Raw genomic sequence first — 23,323 nt, 5'->3', positions numbered from 1 at the left:
TTTCCTTTTTTTTAAAGGTTTTTATTTATTTGATACAGAGATAGAGAGTACAAGTAGGCAGAGCAGCAGGCAGAGGGAGAAGCAGGCTCTCCGCCAAGCAGGGAGCCTGGTATAGGGCTAGCTCCCAGGACCCTGGGATCATGACCTGAACTGAAGACAGCAGCTTAACCGACTGAGCCACCCTGGCACCCTTAACTTACTGTTTCTTTTTATTTATTTATTTATTTATTTATTTATTTATTTATTTATTTGACAGACAGAGATCACAAGTAGGCAGAGAGGTAAGCAGAGGGGGAGGGGGAAGCAGACTCCCTGCGGAGCAGAGAGCCAGATATGGGGCTCCATCCCAGGACCCCGGGACCATGACCTGAGCCGAAGGCAGAGGCTTTAACCCACTGAGCCACCCAGGCGCCCCTAACTTACTGTTTCTGATCAGATTAAACGTTCATCCCTGAATCAACCCCTGTGGCTAGAGGAATGCTCTGATTCTCCAGGCATGTGTCATGGGCACACTTGGGCTGAGAACAGGGGTCTATCTTAGTTTGGGCTGCCATATAAAAATATCCTACACCGAGTAACTTAAACAACAAGCATTTATTTTTCACAATTTTAGAGGCTGGGAAGTCCAATATCAAGGTGCTTTAAAGATCCAGTATCTGGTAAGGACATTCTTACTGGTTTGCATACCGCTGTTTTGGAAAGACAAAGACAAAGAGGCTGAGAGAAGTCAGAGGCAGAGAGAGGCAGAGAAAGAGATGAAGGAAAAGGAGTAAGGTGCAAGGGGGTGTGGAGGGAGATGGATAAGGACCGAGAGAAAGCACTCATGTCTCTTCTTACAAGGGCACAAATCCCATTCATGAAGGCTCCACCCTCATGGACTGTCCCCTGCCAACAGCCCCACTTCCTAACACCATCACTGTGGCAGTTAGGATTTCAACATTTGAATTTGGTGAGGGGGTGTATGTGACACAAACTCTCCCAAAAGGAAAACCCAGGTCCTATTTTATGAAAAAGTTTAACGAATCCTGGGTCAGCAAAATCAACACATGATCTATTACATCTTGTATCCTGCTTTCTTCACTTAGTAGGTTATTATGAATATCACTCTGTATAATCAGTGTAAATACAGTAATGCCAAAATGGAAAAAAAAAAAACCCACCTCATTCTGTGAATCCCCATAGAATTTACCATTCTAGGGGCGCCTGGGTGGCTCAGAGGGTTAAGCCTCTGCCTTCGGCTCAGGTCATGATCCCAGGGTCCTGGGATCAAGCCCCACATCGGGCTCTCTGCTCAACTGGGAGCCTGCCTCCCCCCCTCCCCCTCCTGCCTCTCTGCCTACTTGTGATCTCTCTCTGTCAGATAAATAAATAAAATCTTAAAAAAAAAAATTCACCATTCTATTCCTGATGGATGTTCAGCTGTCCCTACTCCCTCCACTTCCTCCAACTTCCCACAGAGTTTTATAAACAGTGCTGCAAGAACCATCCTTGTATTGTCTGATTCATTTGTTTCTGCAATATAGATTCTTCAAAGTGGGATTGCAAGTTAGAAAGATGAACATGTTTAATGTTTTAATATTTGCTGTCTGATTACATTTCAAAATCTGTTGTTTGCACTCCCATCAACAACCTGGGATGAGAATGTTGGCTCCTCCCATCTTTTATGATGTTATTATATATGTTAATGTTATTATATAGAATATTATATAACCCATAGGATAGTATAACTTCTTCAGTTTTTTCAAATCTCAAGGGAATAAAACAATATCACACTCATAAAAAGAATAATGAGGGGTGCCGGAGTGGCTTAGTCGGTTAGGTGACTACCTCGAACCCCTGCTTCCACACTCACATCACAAAAGCGGAGACGGCAACCTGCTCTTTTCTCTCCCCATTGTTGTCATAGATGGACTTTTGGGTCTCCTTCGTGTGGGAGATATACTCTGAAAGAAGTCGTCTCATCTCCAGACTGAGAAGCGTGATAGCACAGCAGCTCAGAAAGGCCATGCCGAGGAGTCGAGCTCTCAAGGATTCCAGGCTTTAGGTTTTTAGAGAAGGCCTCGTAGAATTTCCTATAGTTCTCCTTGTCCTCTGCCAGCTAGGAGGAGAGCTCAAGGCATCATTACTTTACAATGGTTTTGCAAATGACCTTCAAGAGTTTGCTCTGCTGGAGCATTTCTAGGGAGATTTCTAGGGCAGGTCCTTGGAGTCAACCACACCATGAATGAAATTGAGATGCTCTGTCATCGCAGCTGTCCTCGATGAACACATGGCGGGCATAGAGTTTAAAGTTGTTCCTTTTCTTCTTGTTCTCAAAGACGTTGAAGGGAGCCCCGCGGGGGATGAACAGCAATACCCTGAATTCCAGGTGATCTTCTCTAAAGAAGTGCTTAACTACCAAGTAGTCTTCCCAGTCATTGATAATAGGAGCATGTATTTATTCTAACATAAGATTGTTGACTTTTAATTAGTTAACTATAGTATATTGAATTACACTGATATATTTCTTAAGGTTGAATCACCTTTGCATGTGGTCACAGGGCATTAGTCTCTGAATCCACTTTTTTTTTTTTTTAAGATTTTATTTATTTGCCAGAGAGAGAGAGAGAGAGAGAGTACACACAAGCAGTCAGAGGGGCAGGCAGAGGCAGTGAGAGAAGCAGGCTCCCTGCCGAGCAAGGAGCCCGATGCGGGACTCGATCCCGGGACTCTGGGATCACGACCCGAGCCGAAGGCAGTGGCTTAACCAACTGAGCCACCCAGGCGTCCCTGAATCCACTTTTAAAGTCAGTTTCTAATTATTTTACTTTGGATCTTTCTCTATAGTAAAAGAGATATTGTTTTCCTTTGTTCATACATTTTATTTTTAAGCTTTCTACATATATATCTCTACATAGATATACATTTATTAAAATTCCTAAATGCAATCATACATGTTTGCATCTTTTGTTTCCCTTTTTGTTTTGTTATTTCCCCACCTTCCCTGTCCTCATCATCCACATCATTCTTTCCCCACCCTTCCCTTCACTCCCATGCTCACATGACTGTGTTAAAAATAGATTGTGCATCTTCCCATGTTTCTTCTTCAAGCTGATATAACATTATAAATAGAGATGTGTGTATCTGAATGTTTCTAGTTTGTCCTAGAGATTTTTCTTTTTGGGTGGGGAGTGGGAATAAGGATAGGATTCTTTTTGAATCTATGGGGGGTTTTCCATCAGTTCTGGAAATTCACACACACACACACACACACAATTTCTAAGGAACAAACAGTCTTTCAGCAAACAATTTAAGCATACTAGAACATAAGGCACCATGAACAATATCCAGCATAACAGGTAGATATCAGCAAAGGACTCCAAAGACCTCAGATACTGAACATATCAGACAGCAAATATAAAATAACTATGTCTGACAATTTTAAAGAAGTACAAGGCAGGCTTGAAATATGGACAGGCAATAAGAAATCATTTTAAATTATCAGAGACTTAAGGCCCACCTGAAACTTGTAAGAATGAAAACTATAATGATGAAATTAAAAAAAAAACTCGGTGGAAGATTTCTATTTCTGACAGTATTGGTTACCAAGATGTTTTGGATCACTCTCCTACTGAAAAGAACTAAAAATGCTGGTGGATTAGAAAAAATATCTTAGAGGCATCAAAGAGCTAACAGAACAGTAAGAAATAGCCAAGCCAAAACCCAAGTGCAAGTGGAGATACAGAAAAATAAGCATAATGATGAAGCCAGTATGTATTTATTCAAACTAATTTCTAAATGTTCTTTAATTTGTGTGGGGGCATACCTCGTAACCTCATGTCTTGATGACCCTGTGAACAAGGCCTCAACACTGAACGGCTGTCGCCTATGCTGCAGGGATATTCAACAAGCGGGCTTGTCTGGACAGGGGCCAACTGGGAGGTACTTGCCTGTACATCCCAGAATGAGATCTTTCCCTCGAAAGTCTAGACCACAGACAGCCAACTCTGCAGGACCAGCCCAACGATGGGTTTGCAAACCCTTAGCTCGTAACATCCAAGTAGGATTGGGTTGGGGTGAGGATGGGAAGGATGATCTAGCCTGTCATTCTTCCTACCTGCCTTACCCACAACAAAGAGGGTGGAGGAGAGGGCATTGAGGCTCAACCTCAGTTCTGGGGCAACGAGGCTGCTGAACTGAGTTCAGAACTGCCGTCCTCCCTCCCCTGCAGTCACCATGTGACTATTCCCTGCTGCAACCTCCTTGCCTGCACTGGGTCGATGCATTAGGCTAAGTTCAGTCGCATACCCAACCCATTCTGACACTCCGTCATTGCTTAGGGTTCTGAGAACACATCCTGATTCAGTTAGGATGCTTCTAGCTTCACGTAACAGAAAGTCCAGCTCAGGAGGGCTTAGACGCAATAAAAGGGGATGTTTGGCTAAACGTTCTAGAGAGGATTCTCTGTCTAAGCACTAAAAATGGATTCTGAGTGATCACATTTGCTGAAAGGATGTTGGGTAAGTCAAAGGCTAGGTAGACCCGCAGTGGAAATTAGGCCACAGAAGCAGTTTGGTCAAGACGGTGCACTCCATTCTGACCCTGGGATTCAGGATGCTAAGCACTACTTCTGACACTGTTGCTCTAGGACATTGCATGTTGCTCCCATGCACCACACCTGCCACTAACAAAATGAATTCTTCAATTCCTTCACATCACTAGCTCGGGATTCACAGAACCACACATGTCGTTCAGATGGCTGAGCAGAAGCTGTGAAGCTGCCTGGGACAATGACTATCTGGCCCTCAGTGTTTCTACACTGAGAGGCATCCCTGTCCCCCATGGATATGCATGTGGTGGGATATCCCCCAATACGGCATTGTGTTGAGAAGCAGGCCCAGACCTCACAACCATATTCACTCAGAAGGAGGGAGAGTATCTGCACTCCAGGAATTCCACAGAAATCCTGAGCTTCCAGCTGACTGAGTTCCCATGCCCAGTCCCTATGGCTGTAGGAATTTCATGAATTACCAGAACCCATCACTTGGCTCCAGAGGCTGGGATTACTTTGATTGATTTAGGCCAGTTAGGGATCAGCCCTGGAGCTGGGGGTGAGGATAATCCCACGTAAATAACATGATTTTTTTTTTTCCAAAATGGGTTGAGGTTGAGGCTTAATGGATGATGGAGAGAAAACACTGTCCCTTCTCCAGTAGTCTCACTGGTCTTTCAGAATTTATGTCTTATACCTCTGTTATTAATTTTTTAAAAAGATTTATTTGATAAAGAGAGAGAGGGTGCACAAGCAGGGGGAGTGGGAGAGGGAGAAGCAGGCTCCCCATTGAGCAGGGAACCTGATGTGGGGCTCGATCCCAGGACCCTGGGATCATCATGACCTGAGCCAAAGGCAGATGCTTACCCAACTGAGCCACCCAGGTGCTCCTGTTACTAATTTTTTAAAAATGCACTGATTACCTCCCCAAATAGACAATAGGATCCTGTGAACAAGGACTAGTTTTATAATGTCAGGATTCCCTCAGTGCCGAACATGTGATAAACATTCAGTAAATGATAATAAATTAAAGATTGGTTCTCCATTGCATTGCTCCAAAGTATATGAAGAATATCGATTAGTCAAGAGGAAGAGAATAAAGCTGAATTGAGTCAAATAATTAAATAACTAGACTTTTCACCAATTGTTTTAGTTTTTCACAGATACTCATTAAATTGTTACACAAAATGAGAGTAAAATATTTATCTTTCACGTAACGGGGTCTATAGGGATTCCTTTTATTTATTTATTTTTTTAAGATTTTATTTCTTTATTTGACAGAGGAGATCACAAGTAGGCAGAGAGGCAGGCAGAGAGGGAGAGAGACAGAAGCAGGCTCCCTGCTGAGCAAAGAGCCCGATGTGAGACTCGATCCCAGGACCCTGAGATCATGACCTGAGCCGAAGGCAGTGACTTAACCCACTGAGCCACCCAGGCACCCTATAGGGATTCCTTTTAAAGAGTTTTGTACTAGTTGGGAAAACAGCATCATCTAAATCTAAGATTTGTTCTTATTTCTCTTAGACCCCTAAAATTGTTGTAAAGGGTCTTCTTTATGAGATAGGTATTTATTGTGTTGCCTCTGAGTTTATGTTTTTGATTAACTTATTTATCCCTTTCTTCTGCCCTACCCCAATCCGTGGGACAATTAATACAGTTGGTTATTAGAAGAAACATATTTCCTCAAAAGTGTGCCTTGCCCTGTTTAGTGCGAAAACGAATTCCCCTTTGGGTGAACTGATACAGTAATATACTTTATAATTACTATCCTTACTCTATTAACTCTTCAGTAAATAGTGCAAGAAAGTGCTTTAGAGACCATGCTTCTCTAACTCCCTCAACAGTTGCAGATGAGCACTATAAAGAAATGGTTTTTGGAGTTTTTGGAACATTCATTGGGAGTTAAATAAGTAACTGACTTATATAATTAATATACAAATTTGGCAAACACAAAGTTTTATGGATTGAGTGTCTATCTATATAAGGAGTTTATAGTGAATTTAAAAAACAGTGTTTCAGAGATTTCTAAGTTTCCAAGGATTGGAGTAAAGAAGGCAGTTCCATGCCTCCAATGTTAAGCAACAGTAACTAGAAAGTTGGACTGGCCATCTTAATTTTACACAGTTGGTGTAGAGCACCTTGATGCCCCGTCCTTCACTCCTCCTTGCCCACTCTCTTTGCAATATGACTTTGCATCTACTCCCCCTAGGATGAGTCCTTCAACTCTGTGTTTGGCCAACAGACTAAGAGAGAGTGAAACTGTGCCAGTTCCAACCCTGGGCCTTGGAAGACTTCATGCTCAACCCCTTGATCTTGGAGCTATATAAATACTTTATTTTCATATACCTCTCAGATTTTGTGGATGTTTGTTCACAGGAATATCTAATCAATAAAACTAGTTTCTTTGTAAAGAATTCATATCACTTTTTTCTGGGAATGAATTTGACTTAAGATATAAAAATTGCTCTTAAAAATCAAGACTCCAGGGTGCTTGGGTGGTGCAGTTGGTTGAGTGGTTGCCTTCGGCTCAGGTCATGATCTCAGGGTCCTAGGATCGAGCCCCACATCGGGCTCCCTGCTCAGGGGGGAAACTGCTTCTCCTTCTCCCACTCCCTCTGCTTGTGTTCCCTCTCTTTCTGTGTCTCTCTCTCTACCAAATAAACAAATAAAATCTTTAAAAAAAAAAAAATCAAGACTCCAGGTTCTGAAAACCAAGAGTCTATAGCTAGTTCATAGACTTGGGGTTCATCTCCTTGCAATGGAATAAAGTAGAAGTTCTTAAAACTTTTTGTCCCATATGCTCTTAAAAATTATTGAGGACCCAAAAAGCTATTTCTGGTGGTTACATCTATTGATATTTACAGTTTGGAAATTAAAACTGAGAGATTTTAAAATATTAAGTAATTATAAAGTACATATAATAAGCCTATTATATAGTAGCATAAATGACATCCTTTTATGAAAAATAACTATGTTTTCCAGGGACTCCTGGGTGGCTCAGTTGGTTAAGCGTCTGCCTTTGGCTCAGATCATGATCCTCAGGTGCCAGGATAGAGTTCCCAGGTCAGGCTCCCTGCTCAGCGGGGAGTCTGTTTCTCCCTCTGGCCCTCCCCCTGCTTGTACTCACTCTCTGTCTCTCTCTCTATCTCTGACAAATGAATAAATAAAATCTTAAAAAAAAAAAAGAAAAAGAACTATATTTTCCAGAATGAAAAAAAGATACAGTGAGAGAGTAGCACAGTTTTACCTTTTCACAAATCTCTTTAATGTCTGGCTCAACAGAAGACAACTATAGATTCACATAGTTTCTTTAATTTCACTTTAATTTATTGCAATATATTATTTTGATTAAAGTACATGAAGAAGATTTGGCCTCATACAGATATGATGTTGGAAAATGAAAGATAATTATTTTGGGGAGCTGGAAGAGTATTTTTTAAAAGATTATTATTTATTTATTTGAGAGAGAGAGAGTGAGGGAGAGCATAGAGGGAGAAGAAGACTCCATGCTGAGCAGAGAGCCCCTCATGGGACTTGATCCCAGGACCCTGGGATCATAACCTCAGTGGAGGGCAGATGCTTAACCGACTGAGCCACCCAAGCGCCCCTGGAAGAGTATTTTAGTAGTCTTTTCAGATTATTGAAGATATTCTTTTGTGCTACTATACCAAAACTTAACAAGCAATAGTTTCTTAAAACTTGGCTCCAGTGTGGAAACTGAAAGCGTATTGATGAATATTCTGCACTCTGTTATCTTAAAATCCATCGGTCTCTCCCGAATTTTGAACAGATCTTTTGTGCATGCATGATTTTGACCCCATGAGCCCCCTGAAAAGGTCTTGAGACCTCCCAAGGAGTCCTCAGACCACACTTTGAGAACGACTGATACAAAATATCTAATAAGCTTGGTCTATATTCTACTCCAAACTTGCCTCTTCCCATGAGTCACAAATAGATAACATTATCCACGATCTCATTTCCTACATTAACAAAAGCTGTACTTATATTTTTCTGATCCTTGAATTTACATAAAGGGAACCAAGGAACACAAGGCTATTTCTTACATCGTCCTTAATCTGTATATGCTGGGTATTGAACTGAAGCAGAAGGTATAGAGACGAGAAAGGCAAAGTACTTGCTCACGATGCATTTAGTCTTACAGGGAGGGTAACAGATAATAAACAGGTAAACAAATAAACAAAGATGACAATTTCAGGTCTTGGTTAGAGTTCTGAAGACTATGAGGCTCCCCACAAAATCCAAACCTGATGTTGCCTCGCGACGCCAGAGGGAAGCATGACTTTTCAAATCTGGGTAAGTCTAGGCAAGAGGCAGAAGGAGCCCTAGGCAGAGAGGAGGGGTGGCTGTGACCTGCTGGGGGCAAACAACAGGGGAAGCGGAGGAGGTCACCTCTGGAGCATGGTGGAGGCCGAGTTGCGGCTGTTTTCTTGGCAAATCACTGCCTGGCCTGGTGCCACCTTGAGGCCAATAGCAGCTGGCCAGGGGTGTCAGACGCTGGCCAGGGTGAGGAAGATAACAGTGGGGTCATCCATCCCTTCCACAGCCCGAGGGCTAAGGGATAACCAATGAGGGGAAAACAGTCTCCATAAAGGGCAGGACAGGGGTGCTGGTTCTCTGAGGGGCGTTTGTGTAGAGCATATGGGGATGGGGTGAGGGGTAGGACAGCGCCAGCTAGGGCACTGGGGGCTCTTCTTATACTCACCTGGAGGGAGTCACCTACAAGTTTAAAGCCCCACTCTGTCACTAACAACCTTGAACAGGTCATGAACCACTCAGTTTCTTTACTGGTAAAATGGGGATGATAATAACACCTACTTCAGAGGGTTCTTGTGATGATTGACTGATTTAATATATATAAAGTATTTAGACCTTATATGTATGTAAGCATGTACCTTATATGGCCAGCAATCCCTCCCCAGTTAGATGTCCCGATCAATTCTCTCCCAGATCTATAAAGGGGCAAAGATGGGGATAGTCAATGTAAAGTTCTTTTTGGGAGCTCACTCTAAGGGGGGATAAATGCATTCTACGGAATGCCAGGGATCGCTTGGAAGAAATGAATGCAAATACATATGGATCTTTAAATCCCACTGCTGACTGTAAAACATAAATAGAACAAGGTCTATGGCACATTGCTTTAATAAAAATATAAAACATATACCAAACAACACCTGACATTTTATAGTATTGCACTTATATCAAAGAGTATATATCTACTATCCTACGGTGGATGCCTACATGAAAGGGGAGGGAATGAAAATGGAAATCAGGGCTTAGTGAAAGAAATATCCATGAAAGAAAGGGAATAATAGTGTATCATGAATTGAGGTATATGATTGACTCACTGTTTTTTACCTGAAGCATTAAAAAAAAAAATAAATGAAGAAAGAACAGGAGGGAGGGACGGAGGGAGAGAGAAGGGAGAGAAAGAATAAGATAGTTAGTGTCTGGCCTGCAAGTGGGGTGATTGACACTGAATAGGGTGGTCAGGGAAGGCCTCTTCAAAGAGGTGACAGTGAAGCCTGTTGTATGATGATTTGGGAGTATGAATTCCAGGCAGAGGGAACAGCATGTGCTAAGACCCTGAAACAGAAACATGACATATTTGAAGAATGGGGGGGGGGGAAGACAAGTGTTTTTGGACCATGGTGAGCAAATAAAGGTGAGTTTTCATCTTAAAAGGTGGTCTGTTACCAGGCTTTTCCTCATACACTGGTCTATATGTCTAGATGATTTAGGACAGTTGGTTTCACAGAATTGGCAATTCCCCAAGAGAAGGGAAGTCCTGTGTGTGTTTATGGTGACCCGGCTTGTGACAGAGAGACAAGAAGTGAGCATCAGGCAACGGGAGAGGGGCAGGACAAAACTTTGCTCCCTCGGGTGTAGAGGAGCCAAATCCCACCCCAGGGAAGACAGAAATTTTAGTGGGGCTTCCGACCTCAGTTCTCCCCACCAGTCGCTGGGCAGTCAGCGAAATACCTGGTTGGGACTTCTGAGATAACAGTATCCCGGATGTGGTCCTCTTTCCACCCATGCCCTCAACACTTCCCTGGCAATAGAGCCTCCCTGGGACCACTGTCGACAACTGTCACCTCTGGGATTTGAACCGTGGTCTCTTTTTGCCCCCCTTCCACACCTTTCCAGAGAACATACATTTCTTGGTTTCCTTCAAAATAGCATCTAAGTGTATCAAAACTACAAACCTCAGGTTTTCTCATCTGTCCTGGGGTATTGATCTCTCATCACCTTACCAAATGCTGAATATCTCCCGAACAGCTAACAAATAAGCAAAAAACAAAACAAAACAAAAAACACCAATAGCAAGATGTTTTTTTATGAACAAGAAATCCTTGAGAACAGAGACCTAGTCTATCTTGATTTCCATCTATCTTCATGCCTTGAAAAATGCCAGGTCTACAATAGGTGATCAAGAAAATGGGTTGAATGAGTTCATACACACACATACTCACACACACACAATGATGAAAAAAAATCCTATATCGTTCCCATGGCAAAAGCTCCAACTGGAATTCATCTTTCTCAAGATAATAAGCATAAACGTAGCTTCGTTCTGCACCAATTTTTGCTCACTTGATTTTCCTCCTTGGAGCTATAATGGATAATGATAATGTTTATTGAATACTATGCGCCAGACACTGAATCTCATTTAAAACCCAAGACAACCCTATGAATTGAGGACTATCTTATCCTTACTTAAAAGAAGAGAAAGTTGGAGCTTAAAGAAATAAAAGAACTTTTAAGTGATGGCTAGGTATGTGTTTTTAATCCCAGGTCGCCTGACCCCAGAATTCTTGGATGAACTTCTGAAATTTGGGTCAATTTTACAAAAATAAAAGGTATTAAAATTGTACCTGAAACAGCAACTACTCTTCTGAATATTGTTTTTCTTTTCTAGACTAATCATTGGCATCCATATATTTAAGCATGTTTTTAGGAGCTGAAAGCTGAAAGTTTTTCACAATATTGCAATGATTTAAAATATAAGGTTATAGGACAGCTTGCAAAAGAGCAGCAGAGAAAGAACAGAAGTGAAGTCTTCTAAGTCATAAGCTGTTCTTAGCGTGGAGTTTGCTTTAATTTTAGTTTTCAGCTTGAAAGTCCCTTTCCCCCCCTCTATTTTTCCTTCTTTTTCTTTGTTCTAATGGTTTAATTAATTTTTGAGATCATAAAACAATGTCTGAGCATTGTGACAATTTTGCTGCAGTAAACGTTCTTTGTCTGAGTCTGGGTTCCCTAGAAACGATAGTCTGAGGCAAAATTTACATTCTGAATCTTTACTGGAAGAATGCCAAGCCCAAAGCAGTAAGAGTGAAGGAGGACAGGGCATTGAGGCAGAAAGTAGGGGAAAGGAAATTTCTGAAATGGCCCTCCACTTCACTAAAAAGCACAACTGGTTGCTCGGTTAGGTAAGAAGTTTCTAGAAAAGCCACATGGAAACAGTTCTCAGAAAAGTCCTTTGAAGGAGAGGAAAGAGAAAAATTTATCTATGGTTCTGTCTCTCATCCTTTACCTCTCCGGGGTTGAAATTTGCTTCCCTGGGTCTGAACGCCTCGCACTTCTGGAGTTGTTTCCTGGCTCCCCTTGCAGCCCTAAAGAAATGGCAGTGAGAGCCACCAGCCTACGAGCCGAACAAGCCAGGGACATTCCTTTTCTGCCTGCGGCCTCCTGGGCCCTATCACGCCGGTGTGCCCCTGGCAGTCTTGTCGTATCTTATACCTCAGTGGTGACAGGGAGGCCCTGGGTAGGAGGGGAGAGGCCTGTAGTGTGAGGCACAAGGTAGGTGAGGATTGGGCTGTGCCTTGGGTGGGCTGGGGGAACTGGAGCCCAGCTGGCTGAGCAGAGGAACATTACAACAACATGGCAGTGGCCCAGAAGGCCATCTTCCTCGAGCGTCCTTCGTCATCGGTGGCATCGAGTAGCCCAATAGAGTCAGTCTGTCAGAACGTTCTCCCATGTCTCCTTGTGCACATACAGGAGATGTCCGCTGGGTGTGCCTCTACAAGTGGACTGGCTGGGTCGCTGGGAAGCTTCAACCGGACCAGACAGTGTCATGTTCTACTCCTAAACAATAGCTTTCAACAATTGCTTGCTATTGATTTGGTCTGATTTTTTCCCTTTTCTGTACATACATCTAAAACTCATCTGTTTTTTCATACATTCGCCCTGGGACGGGGGGAATCACTGAATATCCCTATCACAATGTCCTCCTTATTAAACTACAATAGGCATCTCTTGCCAAACTCACAGGGAGACTGAAAATAGGAATTAAAGGGCGTCTGTGAAGTATTTGAAACTTCTTGAAGAGAGAGGCTATTTAAATCCACATTAATTTTAAAACCAAAATTTCCCATTATTTCCAGGAGGGGGCACAAATTCATTTTATGTGTATCCTAAGGCTCTTCACCAGCTTCCCAAACCTCACCCCTCACACACACACACACACACACACACACACACACACGCACCTACACACAAATACACACCCTAATTCCAATTTTGCACTCACCCAATAGATGAACCACTTTATACTATCATTTCAAAACCTACCAAAGGCAACTTAGGGCTCCAAGGCTCCTTACTTGCTGCAAGATCCAGAATGTCTGCTGGGGCTTCGTGAAGTCCCTGTGTGGGGCTGTGTCCCCTGGGCCTGGAATGTAGACGGAGGAAGAATCATACAAATTCAACAGATGTGGCTCTAAGTTATAGTTCCTATACTATTTTTCCTCGTTTCCTATGGCATGGGAGTCCATGAGTGGTAATAGGAGGGATCTCAAACAATAAGGGCGTGCATGGTCTATAGAGAATTTTGAAACAATAATAAAAACAAGCTAAAAGTTGTTCTGCTTTTAAGAACGATAGTCACACATCAGCAATTCTACACAATGTCAGATCTCATGTAAAATACTCTTCCTCCCTCCAGATCTTTTAGCAGTCGAAGTTCTCAACAATATCTGCAGTTACTATTCAATATTATAATAAATAAAATTAATACTTTTTCATCCTTCCAGAGGCCTTGGACTCTACATAGAAGTTAAGTCAGAAGAGCACAGGCATCAACCAACCCATCTACAAGTGTTTGTTGGGGAGTTAGGTTCCTTATGGTTCAGAACCATCCATGCTTGCTTTTGGTGCCGTTCCTGTCTCCACCTCGGGAGGAACTATCTGCTACTGCACTTAAACATAGATTTGAAAGAAGTGATTGTAACAGAACTTGTGCTACTTCCATTCTCTCATTCGATTTAATCCTCTCATTCTATGTGACCACTTGGAGCTTTTATCTGTGATTAAAATTTAAAACAGTGCAAACTGCAAGCTATAATATTCTTGTTTGGTAAGTGCAAGTTTTCATACATGAAATATTTTACTCTATTGGAATAGTATCTTTAAAATTTGAAATGGATCTTTTCTTGTTATTTTTCTTGCTTAATTGCGAACTAATGATTATTAGCCTATAATGTTATTACTCATGTCTGTGGCAGGCTAGTATGTAGGTATATGCTTTTTCCCTTTCATTTGGAAAAAACTAATGTAATTTTAAAATATTAGTCCATTACTTTTCCCTCTTCTTTGATCCTGTGATAATTTATTTTATGACTTAATAATTACTTTTATTGACATGATTACATATACAGAGTTCAATGAAAGAAAAATCTCACTGTTTCTTTTCTGTCCATTATTATGATTATTCATTTAGTTTCAGTATTATTACTGAAAACAATGTTGTATGCAGAAGGTTAAGCAATGACCTGCCCTGTTCATATACCAAGTACATGGCTGTTTCCCTGGAGGGGTGAGACCGCCTTGTAGACCCACAGAGCTGCCCACCCTGAGGAGACCGACCCCTGCTGCCAGGGTATGAACCTGCCTATGAGGCTAATGGAGGGAGATTAACCCTCACCTTACCTTCATTTTTTTTCTTTGATTCAAAGTTGTATATTTAACTAAAATGTCAACTCCAAAAGGACTAGAACTTTGTCTGGTTCAGCCCCGATCCCCAGGAACAGAGCAAGCAATGAATACACTTTTGTTAAATGAAAGTAGTGTGGTATTAACTTGGCACACGCTGGCCTGTGCACAGCTTTGTATTTCTGAGCGTTTTGTCGGCGTGTTTCCAGCACAAGGTAGGAACACAAAAGCAAACATCATGTATTTCTCGTCTTCCCCCACCCCCCATCCCTGCCTCCCAGCAGGGCCAGAGACTCTATAATTACAGAATGACTAATCTGTTAACCGTATAGGACTAGGACTCAAAAGACTGCTCCGAAAAAATTAAGAATGACCAAGGAGTTAAAATTAAATAAAACAAAGTAGCATTTTATATTATTTTCTTATCATCTTACCGGTTTCTTTGGAGGACAGGGTTACTGATTAGAAATAAAATGCTCAAATTATCAAAAGACACTATAGTTGCTATTGATCTCTCCCAAATTTTAATAATTTATTTCTCATTCATCCAACAGATGCCCAGACATACATCTAACTATGTGTCTGAATTACTAAAGTTATATTCAAAGTAGGAAATGAGGGAGAATGTAATTTTTTAAAAGCTCTGAACAGATCAGATAAGATGTTCTTTCAAAAGTAAGTAATATAGAATGTTAAGTAATATAGAATGTTGGCATTAGAGACCCTAAAGCTTACATAGTCCAGCCTCTGTCTGTAAATGAAATCAGCAAGAATGCAAGATTTTGTCCAGGCTCACAGTGTACATACAGGTAGAGCCAAGACCAGAGCCAACCCTAACTTTTACCACAGCCTCTCCTCCGAAATGACAGAGATTCTAAAATCCAAGAAAATGGCTCTATACTTGTTTATTATATCAACTTGCTTAAAGTATTTAAGATAGTGTCCAGAGTTATAGCTGTTTATAGTGACCATTGACTAAACAAGGAAAAAGAACATTATAAGGAAACTTTACACTGGCAGATAACAATATATTAAATAATGATTTGAAGTTATTTTTACAAATCCCTTTTATAGCACATATATTTACGGAGTAGAATTAATAAATAATTCTTGACTCTGGTGTCATGAGTTCGAGCCCCATGTTGGACATAGAGATTACTTTTAAAAACTGGTAATAAATATTTATTAAGCATCTATATGTACATAACATAGTAATTTTTTATAGAGACTTCTGAATGAATAAATAATAGCACACGCTTACATAAAACTCACCATATGCCACTCTCTATTCTAAATGCTTTACGTTCATCAGTGTATTGAATCTTCACAACAACCTGCTATCATCATCATTCCCATTTAACAGGTGAGGAAATTGAGGCATAGAGAACTTTACCAAGACCAAACAGCTAATAAGTAGAGCTCTCTGAATCAGATCATCTCGCTCCAAAGGCTGTGCAAACTATGATCTACTTCTCATTTTAAGGAACATAAACATAGGAAAAGGTTAATGGAAGTACAGGTTAAAAAAAATAGCTAAGGGGGGCGCCTGGGTGGCTCAGCGGGTTAAAGCCTCTGCCTTCGGCTCAGGTCATGATCTCAAGGTCCTGGGATCAAGCCCCACATCGGGCTCTCTGCTCAGCAGGGAGCCTGTTTCCACCTCTCTCTCTGCCTGCCTCTCTGCCTACTTGTGATCTCTGTCTGTCAAATAAATAAATAAAATCTTTAAAAAAAAAAAAAATAGCTAAGGAAAACTATAAGGCCCACAAGGTGGTACACAAGGGCTGAGTGAATGTTAAGTCAAGGCTGTTTAGGTGCAAGTGGCAGAAACTAAGTTGGAAATAGCTTAAGTTATTTCAAAATCTATTTGTTTGCTGTCCATATTAATTTTAACAGGCTAAATTGTGCCCCTCTCCTCAAAATTCATATACTGAAGTCCTAACAACAAATACTTCAGAATGTGACTCTAGGGGTGCCTGGGTGGCTCAGTGAGTTAGGTGTCTGACTTTGGCCCAGGTCATGATCTCAGGGTCCTGGGATTGAGCCCCACAAGGAGCCTCATGTCCCCAGGCCCCACACTCAGCAGGGAGACTACCTCTCCCTCTGTGCCCCACCCACTCCAGTTCATGCTGTCTCTCTCTCTAAATAAATAAATAAATAAAATCTTTAAAAACAAACAAAAGAATGTGACTCTATCTGGAGATAGGGTCTTTAAAGAAATATTTAAGGGAAAATGAACTCGTATGGGTAGGCCCAATCCAATCTGGTCTTCTAAAAAGGGGAGGGTAGGATACAGACAGCACAGAGGGAAGACCCTGGGAAGGCACAAGGGAGATGATGGCCGTCTACAAGCCAAGGAGAGAAGCCTCAGAAGACGCTAACCCTGCTAACACTTTCATTTTGGACTTCCCGCCTCCAGAACCATGAGGAAATAAATTTCTGTTGTTTAAGCCACCCAATCTGTGGTACTTTGGGATGGCAGTCCTAGCAAACCGATATAGAAGGATACTGAGTGGTTTATAGAATTGAAGGAAGAGTTACAAGAACCAGTCAAAGCAGTAACCTCAAAGATTAGAACAGGGCCTCAACACATCCAGGACACTCACCTGGATGGACACACACACACACACACACACAATCAACCTCTGTCCCTCTCCCGCCCCCTCCCACTCTCTCTGTCCCTCTTTCTCTGTCTCTCTCTGTCCTTCTCTCTTTCCCTCTCATCTGCATTTTACTTCCTTCTTTTCTATTTCAATAGGCTTTCTTCATGTGGAGGGGAGACGTGGCTTCCAACCCTGCTTTTCTCTCCCAGCCTCAGAATACAGAAATGCCAAGGATGGATTCAGTTGGCCCGGTTTGGGTCACATGTCTAATCCAGAACCAGTCAGTTCATTCTCTTGCCGTATGGTGTCTCCACCACCCTGGCTTGGCCTCTGTCCCTGAGTCTGGAGCCTCTTCACTATCTCCAGCATAACCCTGGCTTCTACTGAGGTGGGAGAGAGGTCATCCTTAGGCTGCTGAGAGAAGAGGAAAGGAGTCGGGGATCTGATTGCTCCTTCAGAAGACTTTCCACAAACCATAGCCCTGCCTCTTACCCTCTCTTTCAGAAGGATCTATACCTCCAATTTCAGGGCCTTTCCAGGGGGCTGTGCCCCGGACAGGCTTCCTTCTTCACAGTTCCTCATCTGCAGACGCTCAGGTTTCTGTTTCCTCGGCTCCACGGGCTTAGCCTCCCCTCATCTAGCTGCTGTCCATGTTCCCAAAAAGGTTGACACTGACTCTTCACCCATTTTGGCCCTTTTGCTGTCAATTTAGTGGCATTTTAGAAAGGATCAAAGCAAAGTGCATGTTTTTAAACTGCAGTGTTTAACCAGAAGTCTATTCTGGGGCTTTTCAAATCCTCCTGCTCTCTGAACACGCACGGCAGCTGCCCTCATGTCTGGGAGGAGAGGTGTTGGCACAGGGGCAGCGGGGCGAGAACAGCAAGAGAAGCGCGGGCAGGCTCCGGTTCTCACCCCTCTATCAAGCACCCCTACAAACCTCTGCCTTTTTCTGTTTTATATTTTGAGCTTCTAAGATTTTATGTGAACAAAAAGCCTTTAACTAAAAATAGAAAACCTTAGAAACTACCACACAAGACCAGGCTGCTGCCTACCTATTTTATAGAGTCGTAATTACAGTGTCCGTATGGTTTGGTCATCTGGTTTTGTTTGCTTATGTGTTTATTTATTTTCCATCAGATTGCCTTATAAACCCGTTTCTCTATTTCTGTCGCTTTTTCATAATCAGTTTCTTAACCGAGGGCCTCGTACATAGCAGGTCCTTAGTAAATAGTGATTGAATGAGTGGATGAGTTGTAATACTTAATAGCTGCTGTTTCTAAATATTTTTGTTATTATAGTAATAACTTCTGTTGAGTTCATACATTCCATCACCCAACACATATAGGTTGAATACCTGCTGTGGGCCACACACTGGTGGGAATACAGAAATGAACAGACAGACAGAGTCCTTTCTGTGGGGTCAAAAAGGGGAATCTGACAAGTGAGTTGTCAGTCGCAATGCAGAAGCATCAGAGTTAAGAGAAACAAAAAGGACTATTCGAGCACCTAGTAGGGGCCTCTAGCTTAGTCTGGAAAGTCCAGGAAATCTCCCTGGAGGAAGAGACCAAGGAAAATCATAAAAAATAAACAGGACATGCCAGTGCAGGAGGGAAGATAAGTGCTCCATGCAGAGGAAGTAGCCGGTGGAAAGACTCTTGGCTTTTCATTAAACAGTAACTCCCTGGGCACATACTACGTGCTGGGTGTATAATGTATTTAAGGTGCCTGGGGGACATCTCAGTGAAGTAGTCTGCAAAATGAGCAGAAATGTAGTTCAGAAGCACAGGAGAGAGGGCTGGGCTGCAGGTGGGGATGAGGGTATCTTCAGGACCGACATGGTAAGTGATATGGAACCTAAGAGGGCAGTGAGATCCCTCAGGGAGAGACGTGGAGGAGAAACCGGAGGCCACTATCATCACCCTAATTTTATAAATGAGGAAATTCAGGCTCAGAGAGGTTAAGTAACCTGCCCAAGGTCACATAGCCATTGAAGGATTGAACCAAGACTGCATATTAAGGTCTCTTGGCCCTTGGAGCTGATGATCCTTTCCAGGACACCACGCTGACATTGCTGACTTCTCCCTGCTTTTGTTGCTGACTTGAAGAATGGAGAAAAATCATTTTAGGAAATGCTCTAACATTGTTCTCAGTAACTGTCATACAGAAGGTTGTAAAACATGCGCCTTTAGGAAGCCCTTTCAGAGCAGTAGAAAAGGCAGTAGATTCTGTCATTTTTCCTTTAAAATTCAGTAATGAGTATATACCATAAACAATAGCAACCTCCAAGAAATAGCCAGTTAGAATACAGTCAGTGAAAAAGGAAGGTATTGGAGTATGAGAAAGGAGACAAACAGCTAGATAGGAGAAATAGTCACTTTGCTTGGCTTTTGTTTGGTGGCACTTAATATTTAATAAATTCTGAGTGTTCAACTCCCTGGCATGATTCTAAGAACCAATTTCTCACAAAAATTACATGTGTCAGTGAGTTTCCTAGGAACATTCATTCTCTCATGGTGACACAAAATTAGGTGGCCTTAGTTCTTCAAACTTGTAAAAATGACTCTTTCTTACATGATTTTGTTTTTCTAGCACAGAAACATCAAGCATAACAAGTTATCACTGCCTGGAATGAGAACCCTGCCCTCATTCCTAGGTAATGATCCAGGAGTTGGATTGTATTTTTTTGTTTTCACAAACCCGTTGCATTATGGCTTTTTCCATTCATCTAATAACATTACTCATTATTTCTTGACAATGATCATTTAACAATTCATTTGTTTTTCTTTGGGATTCCATTTCTAATTACATAGTCATTATAATAAAATTAAAATATAGCTCAATTTCTGCTAATAGACTGTGGCATTCTTCATATTAGAAAAAACTTCTATCTGTATGGCATTATAAAGACATCGAGTTCCAGGAATATTCTGAACAAAGTAAGAAACATCCAGTAATAGTCCTTACTTTGGCCAGATTCCCAGTAATGTCATCGTGCCTTTTCCCCAAAAGGCCTATTAGAATGCTGGTTTCTTTTAAAGATGAGCAGTCCATCCTTGTTTGATGTGAAAGATGTCTCTTTTGGCCTGACTCCCTTTCTTCTCTCTGACCACCTGTCTTCCATCAAAAAGTGCTCCATGAAACACTTTTTAAAATAAAAGTGAGAGGTGCCTCTCTGGCCCAGTCAGTAGAGCATGTGACTCTTGATCTTGGGATCATGAGTTCAAGCCCCATGTTGGGCATCGAGATTACTTTAAAAAAAATAAAATAAAAGTGGGGCGCCTGGGTGGCTCAGTGGGTTAAAGCCTCTGCCTTCGGCTCAGGTCATGATCCCAGGGTCCTGGGATCAAGTCCTGCATTGGGCTCTCTGCTCAGCGGGGATCCTGCTTCCCCATCTCTCTCTGCCTGCCTCTCTGCCTACTTGTGATCTCTGTCTGTCAAATAAATAAATAATCTTAAAAAAATAAAAGATTAAAAAATTTAAAAAATTAATATGAAATTAAAATAACTGTGTTTTGAGATTTCTTTTTCCCCACAGAATTCTGGATCAAGCCTAGTGAATCAGTTTCAACCAAGACAATTTTATAACCCTTAAGAAATCCTTCCAGATTCATTAACATCTAAAAGTTTTATGATGGATTTACTATTTCTTCCTTTTTACTTAATGAAAATTTTAGAATTTGGCTAAAATAACTTACTTAAGTAGAGGATTTCAGAGAGGAGCCTAGCTTTTGGAGACACTCACTGTCACATTTTCAGCCATGCAACAGCTATGCTTTGCCCTTAGCTTCGGGCCCCAGGGTAGTAGGTGGAGTGCATTGCAGCATCCAACGGGGTAAGGCCAAGGCATGAATGCAAATGTGAGAGTGGCCTGGTAGGAAGCAACATGGTTTATCGCAGCTGTGTTACATTGCGTGTAGTGTGCTGGTAGAGTTCTGGTCTCAGGTAGACCTGATTCAAATCTCAGAGAACCATACCTTGACCTTGGGAATTTCCTTAACCAACACAAATCCCTGTTTTCTTATTCACAACATGGAAAAACTTTTGTATCCCTCAGAGTCTTGTCAGCAGACAGAAACCATGCCAGTGACTGAGAAGTGAGAATTTAATATAAAAGAAACTGTTAAGCAGGTATAATAAAGTTGTTAACTTGGTGACTGAAAGGTAAAATGGAGGCACTAAGAAATCATAGCAGTAGCCGCTGTGGGAAGCAGCTTCCTCCCCTAGAGGTGCAGAAGAGAGGAAGAAGTTGGAGGAGGGACCAAGAGCCCTGCAGCTGGAGTACCAGTGGGCTAGCGTTGGTGTCTCTGAGAAGGTGCAATGAGGCTGCTCCTGCACGGGAACTGGGTTCGGACGGCCCTCAGCCAAGATGAACAGACATGGCTGACGTGCTGCTCACAGAACAGGAAGAAGCTGTAAGCCCCCAAGGAAGAAGCAAGTTCCTTCTCCCCCCTCCAGCCTTCTAGTTTCTCTCTGGTTTCCCCACCGGCAGAGCCCAATAAGGAGTAGTTGGTGAAGCAGAAATGTGGTCTGTAGAGCCCCAGATAGACCCAGCACCACAAAGCAGAAAACAGAACAGTAGATTTGCAATTGAGAGACAAAAACCTATATGTAGCCCAAATATCTGGTATTAAGCACTCACTCCATGCCACGTCGAGGGCTTACCACACATTCTTATTTATCTTCACAACTTAATGAAGTGCCCTCATTTGACAGATGGGTAAGAAAGGAAGCCAGGTTTATCTGACTTCTTCAGTCCTCTGCTGTATATAACAAGGTGTTGCCTGAATCCTGTCTCCGTAAGCAGATGTTGTCCTTTCCACCTTCACCCTCTCTCTACGTTCAATATTCTCAGAGCTTGATGGTTCCTGAGGAGAGGTGAGGGAAGTGGAGAGTCAGACAAATTTACATAGAAGCTGAGGGAAGGAAATGGACCCATTTTGTGGTTCAGAATGTGGTCCATAATAGCCCATAATGTGGCCCCGACAACAATCAGATGGAAAAAAAAAAGCATGCGAGCTTCAAAGGAATTCACCTTGCAGGAAAGAAAAGACTGAGCCAATGGCTGAGGTACTATCAGTTCACTGGGGAGCATCGGTACTGGTCACTAAAGCCCTGGTATCTGGCATGCCCCAAGAGGGTTGCCAGGGTGGAGGACACATATGAAAGCTGGGGTGGAGCTTCTGGGAGAATCTCAAAGGGCAGAAGCGTCCTTCTTTGTGTCTTGAGCTGTCACGGCAGCCTGGCAGGGATCTGCTCTGGGGCAGTGAGGCAAAAGAGCCATCTCTGGTCTCCAGGACTGAACAAAGAATTCCAGGGTTAGTGAGAGCAGATGAGATGAGAAGTGGCGTTCTTCCTGAACTTTCAAGGTTTCAGTGAGGATAGCAAAGACTTTCACAGCAGCAATAGCACATCGTGAAGCAACCAGCTGCTGTGTCGCCTCAAACAGCACTAGAAAAAGAATAAATCTATAGAGAGGATTGTTGATGCCAGAGCCACAAGGCCAAATGAATGACATACTCCATTTGCCTTGGGCTAAGTTCCCTGGAAACAAACTCAGATGAGACTTGCTTGCAGGTGGTTCACTGAGGGTCTAGCCAGTGACAACCCCTATAAAGAAGTAAGGAAAGCAAGGCTGGGCAGGGGGGAGAGATTGAACTGCAATGCGGGTGTGACAGAGGCCTGGTTGATTTCGCCTTCAGTGGGAACTGGGATGGTCCTTCAGAGTTGTCCCAAGGGAGGACCGATCTTTTGACTGCCTCACAGACCAGCCACTGGGGGGCAATCCTTAGAGAATGGGTGTAAATCTTGTCCTGTGGGAAATTCCTAGACAGATGCCAACTGGAAGCCCTTAGCAGCTGACGTCCCAGCAGCTGGAGGAATGAATGCCTTGGACCTAAATGACAGATCAAGGAGGCCCACTACTGCACCTGCTACGCATCCATCCATGAAAAAAAAATCTACTGGATAACTACTCTTAGTCAGGCACTGTGATGGAAACACATCAGGGATGGAGACAGACAAGTAGCTGGCCTCTTGGTAGAGTTATATTTCCTAAATCCTTGTTTGCCTCAAGGACCTCACTGTAAACTATGGATAATAAGTTCCTAACTCATAAGATTGCTATAAGAGTGAGTAAGGTAATTCTGCCTAGCACACAGTAAGCTTTCAGCTAGTACCAGATGTTGTTATTACTATCTGTAATGTCTACCCGATGGTGTTTGAGGACTGCCTGGAGTACCAGCAA

The sequence above is a fragment of the Martes martes genome (genome assembly GCF_963455335.1).
Source record: "Martes martes genome assembly, chromosome: 1".
Classification (NCBI taxonomy): Eukaryota; Metazoa; Chordata; class Mammalia; order Carnivora; family Mustelidae; genus Martes; species Martes martes.
Note: the sequence above shows the minus strand (reverse complement) of the source record.